The sequence below is a fragment of the Vicugna pacos genome, chromosome 2 (genome assembly GCF_048564905.1).
Source record: "Vicugna pacos chromosome 2, VicPac4, whole genome shotgun sequence".
NCBI lineage: Eukaryota > Metazoa > Chordata > Mammalia > Artiodactyla > Camelidae > Vicugna > Vicugna pacos.
In genome coordinates, this window is record NC_132988.1 from 87062244 (window position 1) to 87071213 (window position 8970).

General features: G+C 46.9%; 1 long non-coding RNA gene across 1 annotated transcript; it reads right to left on the bottom strand.

The window, feature by feature from the left end:
- Window positions 1-886: 886 nt before the first annotated feature.
- Window positions 887-6016, bottom strand: LOC140700303 (uncharacterized). The gene is made up of 3 exons (XR_012078703.1): window positions 5818-6016; window positions 1775-1819; window positions 887-1399 (listed from the first exon to the last, which is right to left on the bottom strand). It is a non-coding gene; the product is annotated as an uncharacterized lncRNA (long non-coding RNA).
- Window positions 6017-8970: the final 2954 nt, after the last annotated feature.

Below are 8970 nucleotides of genomic sequence, written 5' to 3' on the forward strand. Positions count from 1 at the left end.
CCAAGGCCTTTTTCCCAGTTGGTTGCTATTCTTTTATTAACTCACCCTGCTCCCTTGCCGGTGTTTTCCTCCTCTCTTTCCTTGTGTCTGCCCCAAATTATGTTCCCTCGGAAGCATCTTCCAAACACAGTGACACTTAGGGTGAGGATGGGGGTGATATTCTTTTCAGGCGTCCTGAGGACTGGGTACGTGGTTTGGGCAAGGGGCAGACTCCCCAGCTCCCTTTACAATGTCTTCTTTATGCCGACTCTAGTTTTTCTAAAGTTTCTTCCTCTAGTTCAAGACTTCTCAGTCCCAGTGCTATTAGCATTTAGGGCTGGATAATTCTTTGTTGTAGAAGGATGTGCTGCACATCGTAGGATATTTAGCCACGTCCTTGGCCTGTCCTCGCTAGATGCCAGGAGCACACCCCCCCTCCCCCAGTGGTAACAACCAAAAATGTCTCTAGAACATTGCCAAATGTTCTCTGGGGGGGCAAGATCACCCTTGGTTGAGAACCACTGATCCAGTTACAAAAGGATCTTGATCTGAGATTAAAGAGATCCATGAACTTGAAAGGAAAAAAAAGGAATTGCATCTTTGTTTTTACTAAACTTTCACTAAAATTTAGCATTTCCTGTAATTCTAGATGTAGGCAGTGCTCCCCAGAACGAACAACCCCTCCCCGCAAAAAAACAGTACCTTATAATAGCAATGTCTGTGACTTGGTCTGTGAAAACCTGCTCTTTTCATATCACTTGGGAGTTGTTTCAGTTTTTCATGAGAAAGAATTTGCATTCATCACTACGTCAAAGTCTCACAGCTTTTAGTACTGCCCCTAGACCTTGTCACTTAACTCAATAAAAAAAACATGTTACTAAGGTACACATGCATTTAAAAATATTTCGATAAGTTTCTCTGAATATAATTGGTTACCTTATTAGTTGTATGTATTTTTATTTATGCACTTAAAAACATTATGCAGAGAAGGGGTACAAAGGCATCACTAGACTGACAAAGTAATTCATGGCATAAAATAGTTAAGAACCCCTGTACTGAACAGAGTTTCTGAATTTGGAAAGGTCTGTCTGTGCCGGGCCACACGGATCACATGCTCATCACTGCCTTAAAAGAAGCCCTGTGAGATGTCCTTTGGGCCAGTGCTGTGGGCTGATTCGCTGATGTGCGTTTCTATCCTCAGAGCCGTCTCCCTCCCTACTCTGCACACGTTGTCAGGGCCGCTCCTCAGTTCTGGGCTGCGTGTCCTCTTTTCCAGCTGCCTGTGCCCTCTGGGAGTGGAGTCTCAGTTGCCCCCGTGTTTGGCAGCAGGGAGGCTGGATACCAGCGGCCCCTTGAACCCGTGTGGAGTCCAGCTCCAGATGGGCATTTCTGTCTCTCTTCTCCTCCGGAGCTTCCACACCTGGCCAGTTGGAGGGAGAGAAAGTGGATGAATCAAATCTCTCTGAGGCTCCACTTCACTTCCAAAACCAGAAGGCAAAACAACAACAACAACAAAACGCAAACACAAAACAAACAAACAACCCCCACGGCAACAACAAAAAAACTATCCAAAAACCCCAAACCCAATTCAGGCTGGCATTTGTGACCGTCACTACTGGTAGGAGATGCTACTGGCTTCTAGTGGGCAGAGACCAGGATGCTGCGAAACGTCCTACAGTGCTCAGCACGTCCCCCCACAACAGAGAACCATCCAGCCCACAACATCAGTAGCACTGAGGTGGGATGGGGTATTACTGGACCTTATGACTGTGAAGTCCGGGGGTGCGGACTGTACCTTTTCCAGATGAAAAGTGGCTGCTGTAACCACATACCTGTTGACCTGAAATAAATAGGAGGAGAACACGTTTATAGAGAGGAAAAAGAAGTTGCAAGGGCCACAGTAAAGAAACAGCCTGTGGCTTTTGTTGGCTGAGTCCTTGCTAGGAAAGAAGAGGAGTCTTTCTTTTTCCTGTTAGACTCTGATATCATCACAGGGCATGAGAGCTCCCCCTTCTGGTCTCTTGACTCTATTTAATTGAGATTTCTCTTGGTTAATTTCTTACAGGCTTCACTTTGACACACCATACCATCCAAAGGGCAGAAGCATCTTCATCTCAGCATTTCTACCAGAGCCCTGTTACTCTCATACTCACATGTTCCCATAAGAGCCAGGGATGGAATCCATTTACCTGCAACCACTTGGAAATATGAATTGAGAGCTCTGGGGAGGGCTGGGGAGGAGTGAGTGTGCATGCTGGAATGACAATCAACGAGTGTCCACCATTCTTCTCTTCCCAGTTACTCTCTTGCTTTCTGGGCAGTTAATGCACAGTCCACCATCTTCATGAGTAACGAATTGGAGCTGTTCAGCTATGATCCATATTTTTAATACAGATTAGCTCAAATATGCTTGGTAAATTGGGAGATTTCATTAGTATTAAGTGCCAGTTGGGCAGTTATCTCCAGCACTTTAATATTTTGAAGTGATCTGAGATAAGCTTTCTCCAATTAGACAGCCTTAGCAATATATGAGGCTATTAAGAGAAAGCTGGAAGTCCTTTGCAGGTGACTTCCTTTCACGCCACAATTGGTGGGTTTCGTGATTTCCTTTATGTTAAACTGCCTGGGAAAGTTGAAAGTGCAGGTGAAGAATCAGCTCAGGTTGAAGCATCATGTTCTCTTTCTCTCTGTCACTTGTGCCCATACACTCGCTGACCTCATCGCCTGCTTCTCTGCCATTTGCCCATGCTCCCCTCGCATATCCTAGGCACCTCACCTCAGGGCCTTTGCACCTGTGGTTCCCTTTACCAGGAGCCCTTTTCCTGGATATCCATACATGGCTTGCTTCTTCATCTCCTCCAGGTTGTTGCTCAATTGTCACCCTCCCTGTAAGACTTTCTCAAATTACCCTTTTCAAAATGATAAACCCGCTTCCCACCAGGGACATTCCCTGTTTTGTCTGTTTTGTTCACTGCTGTTCACAGGTCCTTGAACAGGGCCTGACACAAGAGTTAAGCAAAATAAATATTCATGGAATAACTCGGTGAAATAAAAGTAGTAGAACTATCTAGAGGCTTCATTTTCCAGAGATGGTGGGGTGGGTTCCGGTCTGGTAAGTAGCTCTCCTCTTGGGATTCTGGGCTGATCCATTGCTTTTCCACACAGTGGGGGACTGTTTCTCCTCCTGGTTGTAGTGTATAACCTCAGGTGGCCATCTGTCTTTCTTTTTGGCAGAGACCTTACTTTATCCAGGACAATTTGACCTACTCATAAATTTTTATATCTCCCTTTCCTAATTTATACAGATAGAGGAAAACACATTATGTGAGGGACTGACATCAAATTAGCAGAAAAAAAAGATACCTGGATAAATCTACAAAGAAATATAAATCCATTTAGACACATCAATATTTAATAGAGGAAGTAGATTATCCTTATGTCTACAGCAAGGATGGAAATTACCTCACGCTACTGCCAAGCAACCCACAGCTACTTAATTTTGTCCATAACAATCCTATTTTCCTCGGGTGCCCCTCCTTGCTGAGATGTGCTGAGTTTTCCACTCAATTTAGTTTAATCTTGTAACTTTAGACTCATGCAAAAATGAAAATATCCTCCATGGGTGAAGTGGGTTTGCCTTTCTCTCACTCTGTTTCTGCCAAAGTAGCATCTCGGCAGAGAAGAGAGAAGAGTGGCTTTATCCAGGGGTGATATTCAAAATATTTAACAACTGATTTGGCCCAGGCACAGACCAATCAGAGTGGATGCTGACCGCCCATAATCAGTCCAGCCCTTCCGACGTGGACCGTGACTATCAGTTCTGGCAAGGTGACCTCAGGGTGGTGACGTGAATGGGAGGGCTGATGGGTTAGAGCAGTGTCTCCTGGCACCTCTAATCTCAACATTTCTTATCAGCCTGTTTGCCGCTTGCCCTGCTGGCATCTGCAGACCAAGTGGGTGGCTGGTGTGGGCTGGCCTCTCCTGACTCGGTCAGGACCCAGAAGCCCTTCCTGGCTGACTCCACCTCACCCCAGCTCTTGCTGGCACTGTAGGTCCCCTCCCCACTTAGCTCTGCCATGGTTTCCATTTGCCCCTCGACCGGGGCCGCCCATGTGGTAGTGTTGCTGAAGGCAAATCTGTGTGCCCCAGGCACCGTGAGGACAAACAAATGAAAACATCTGAGTTTGGAGCAGAGAAAAGTTTATCGCAGGGCCAAGCAAGGAGGAGAGGGTGACTCATGCTCAAGAAAACCCTGAATTCTTTGAAGGGTTTCAGCAAAGCATATTTAAAGGCCAGGTAAGGGGGTGGGGGGTCACAGGTATCTGATCAGCTGGTGCACGATTCTCTGATTGGTTGATGTTGAGGTAACAGGGCGGTCAACACCATCAACCCTTAGGCACCAGAAGGTCTGGGGCCACGTGCCCATGACCATCAAGTAGTTTATTCCCTTTGGTGGTGGCTTTTAGCATCTGAAAAATTCAGGAAACGTACATGAGATACTATTATCTGGGTAGGTCAGAGAGGAGCTGCAGCAGAGGATCTGGGGGAGGGGTCTGTCCCCGAAGGCTCCACAGGGTCCTGCTTGGTTATAGCAGCAAAGGTTGCAGGTCACCTTGGCCCTTGAATAATGGGCACCATGACAGCGCTTCTGGCTCTCAGTCCAGCTGCTTCCTGAGTCCCGTCTGAGCCCGTGCAGGAACTCCTGGGTCTTGTCCATACCACATGGGGACTGAGCCTACCTCAGAAAGTTGAAACTGTAACTCCTCAGGGGGACCACCCCCACCCCTGGGTCCTGCTGTATTGGCAGAGTTCATCTCCCCACCACTGCTTCCCAGACTTGGGCAGGGGCGTCTGTGAGGTAGCGCCCTGCAGGAGTCTGAAAGACGAATCACAACAACACCCCCATCCTTGGCAGTGCCCTCCACCTGGCCCTCCTGCCTCCCTGCTTCACGCAACCCCTCTACCACCACTCTTGCTCTTCCCACAAACCACTGCGCCAGGGGATGTGTGCCTTTCACTTCCTCTTCCTGGCTGGTCCCCACATGTTACAGTGATCTGAGAGCTTTTCAGAAACACTATTGCCCAGGTCCCAGTTCTTCACCCCTTTCCCGGGTCTGATTTAGCTGCTTTGAGGGGGACCCAGGCCTTGCTGGTCTTATAACAAAACACCCCAAGTGATTCTCACACGGGGTTGACAGCCACTGTTCTAGGCCAGTGGTTTACAAATGTCACGGCTTATTAGAATCATCCGGGGAGCTTTTCAAAATCCCAGTGCCCAGTCTGCACCCTAGACCAATTAAATCAGAATCATGAGGGCAGTATTTTTTTTTTTTAAAGCTCCTTGGTTTATTCCAGTGGCAGTCAAATGTGACAACCAGTGTTCTTCGAGGCCTTTAATGTCCATGCAATCGCCTGGGGACTTTGTTAAAAGAGCAGGTTCTGATTCAGTGGGTCTGAGGTGGGGCCTCAGATTCTTTCTAACAAGCTCCCAGCTGATGCCAAAGGTGCAGGTCTTTGGACCATATCCTTCTTCCCAGGGACGTTTGCACTCGCACCCCCGCAGAGCAACAGGACTCAGAGAGAGGGAGATTGGCTCATGAGTAAGTGAAGGTATTTCAACTCTCTTATACCCGTTACGTACTTCCTTGCAGGTGTTGGGGGTTTATCTTCCAAAAGTCAGCTATAACCTTTATTCTTCCTGTTGTGAAAGGTTAAAATATTCAGTTTCTTGGCTCTCTTGTGGCTAGCGTACCCACGTGAGAAAATTCCACATAATGAGATGCAGCGAGAGGCACCTGAAGAAAATGTCCCTTCCCGAAGAGAAAACCCGAGTCTCACCAGAAGGAAAACTTTTTGCCTCTTCCTTTTTGGAACATGGCTTTGAGGACTGGAGGAGGTATAGTGCCCATCCGTGACTCTGAGGAAAAGGCACGAAGATGAAGGCCCAGGAATGGGGTTGCCAGTTAAAAAAAAGGATGCCTGGTTAAATTTGAATCTCAGATAAAACAAATTTTTTTAGTATGTCTGTTGTAGCCTCGTCTCCTGTCATGGTCACCCCTAGAAAAGGATGAGCCCCCGATCCCAAATTTGGTTCAGATGTTGAGTCTGTTGATGTCATAATACAGGTACCAAGAGAATATGAAAAGTTTATGACTCACATAATGAGAGTTTTGGGGGACATCAGGGAGCAGGCTCCCTAGCAGATCCAAAAATAACTTGAGAGAGCAGGGAGGGGCCACTACCTTGGGGTTTTGTGGTGGTGGGGGCTGGGCTTGCGTGGTTTGAACTTCAGCTGGTACCCTAGGAGGCAGCAGCCTTTTTTAACAGTTGACTCAAGTGTGGGCAGAAGGGAAAGGGCGGTGATGGGGCTTGAAAACTGTCATCAGTCAAACATCAAAAAATGAAGTCAGGCTGTTACAGTAAGTATGTTCCAAAGATTACATGGACAGATTTATACAGAATTTGTTATTTGTCTGAAATTCACATTCAACTGGGCTTTTTGTTGTTGTCGTTAATCTGGCAGCCTTATCTATAGAGCAGAAAGATAAAAAAGCCTGGGTGCCCTCTGGCGCTGCTGAGCCAATGCACCATCTCTGAATGGTCCACTTCCGGACCCCTTGTTCTGAGACAAACGAATCCCTGTATCTTTCAGCCAGTATTAGTCAGATGTTCAATTGCCTGAAGCAGAGCCCGTCCCTAAAGGATACATCTCTGCTGACTCTGCTGTCACCAGATTATGTTCAAAGATTGTTGAAATCTGAGAAATTGAAAACAGCCACAACCTCAGAATGTGCGTATATTTCAGCACTTAAAAAAAAACATGAACAACTTTGCAGTTGGGATGTGACTTTTACGGGGGAGGGAGGTATTAGATCTGTTGTTCTCAACCCTGACAGTATATTAACATCACCTGGGGAAGCTTCTAACAAGTATTGTTGCTCAACCCCACCCCGCTCAGATGTTCTCTTTAATTGGTCCGGGGTGGGGATCAGGCACAGTCCTTTAAAAAAGCCTTCTCAGGTGAAAGAGTTGCCTGTAGATGTAACCAGTGTCCATGTTCTTATCCCATCCCGGAAAGAATTCAGAGACAAGGCAAGAAGAAAGTAAAGTGGGGATGTATTAAGGGATGGATAGTACACTCTCAAGGGGAGAGTGGGCAGGCTCAGGTGAGCGGCGGCCCCGAGTTTCTTTGGCAAGTTGGTTACATAGGGTGTGAAAATGAATGGGCGGAACATTCACTGGGGAGGGAAGGGTTTGGGGTTGTATTCCTTGATTTTCATCCCAACTCCACCTTCTCCAAGGGAGGAGGGATTTTTGTCCTTATTTTGTCTGGATGGGAAGTGTCATGGCATCAGTGCATTATGGCTACTTCTAATCTGCAAGGCTAATTTTATTGAAATGAGGGCATAACGATCAAAAGGTTACATTTGGACAGTGGAGATTCCTGCCTTTTCCCACCTTTCTTTGTTGGTCTCTAGGCCTCTTGTCACCCCAAAAGTTGTGACCACTTAGCCCAGAGGTTCCTGCTTTTCTTTCTCTGCCCTGGGACCCCTGGTGATTACATGATGTATAGTTTCCTGCATTTGGCCTGTGCCCCTCCTTTCTGCCCAGCTCCTGCCATTTGACCTCTGCCCTCCTTTCTCTGCTCATATCCAGCTCCGTGCTTGTTCTAACAAAAGTAGTGTAAAGTCAGGGCTAAAAATCATTGCACTAGATAAAACACTCTGTGTGCAGAGATATATTTATTCTGGGCCAAGGCTTCTCATTAAAAAGTGGAACAAAGGGAGAAACATGTCTCATCAGTATCTGACGAGTAACAGCTGTTCAGCAGGCGGTCCCTTACCAAGCCAGCCTGCCTGCCAGTTCCCTGAGTCAGCCACCAGCGTGGCTAGGGAATCGAAGCTAAGGAGAGTGGAGGGAAGGCAGTGCCTTTTTACAAAGAGCCAGAAATCCAAAGGCAGGGAGTTTGCAGCTTCTCCTCACTTGATGGCTGTACTACCAGGTCTCTGGGGAAGATAGTAAAGGTGCCAAGAAATTGGCAGAGAATTCTACTCTCTCTGTCCCGTTGGGGGTACCACACGGCATGCAGAATTCCATGAAACCTCAGGAGAGAGCCATTAGATTTAGAAATAATTCTATAAATAATTCTGTTACGTGGAGTCTGCTGGTTGACTGGGGGAAAATGTAAGTCAGATGGTTTACTAGTGACTTTGAAAGTAAGCCTCTTTTTCTGATCAGCTTGGGAACCAGATTGGACGTGTTTCTGTTCAGCTGTGTGTTTTAGACCTCAACCTTCATGCCTCATTGCCCGTTCTGAAGTCACCACCTTTCAGAGACACTGGACACACAAATGTGTTTGGCGGAGGCGTTTAACCTTCATTCGGTTGAACCGTAAATTATCCCTATGTTGTGAAAGTAGAACTTGTGCTCCTGCTGTGCAGACCGGCTCCATCCAGCCCCAGCTACTCCACACTGGGCAGCAGAACAATAATATAATGCTTGATCTTGTTTGACCAGTTCCTCCACACTTTTTATTTTTCCCCCTGGCTGCGGGCTAGTCTCCCATCAGCAGGCACCGCCCAGTAAGAAGTGAACTGCTGTGTATAACCTGAATTGCCTTGAATTCCTTCAGTCTGCCTGATTCTAAACCAGTTTGGTTCTCACAGTGAAACCACATCGTGATGCCACCGATATTGGTCCTCCTTTTTGCCCAGGTGAACTCAGTCCCACAGCCTCCCTTTTAGTGAGTGTCTGTCTGTCTCAGTCCTTGCTGAAAAAACTGAATCCCTGACTCACTTAAGTTTGCACCCTGCGATCCTGCGATCCCAGACTCTCAAAGCCTTCCCCCGCTTTTTTTTCTGTGCATGCAAGGTTACTCAGGAGGAATTAAATTCAAATAAGGTAACAAGGGTAAATAAAACCCACTTCTACCCATAAGAGTTTATTTTCTGCCTGTTTCCTGCAAGGCTTGTGGATTAACACCCGAGCCTT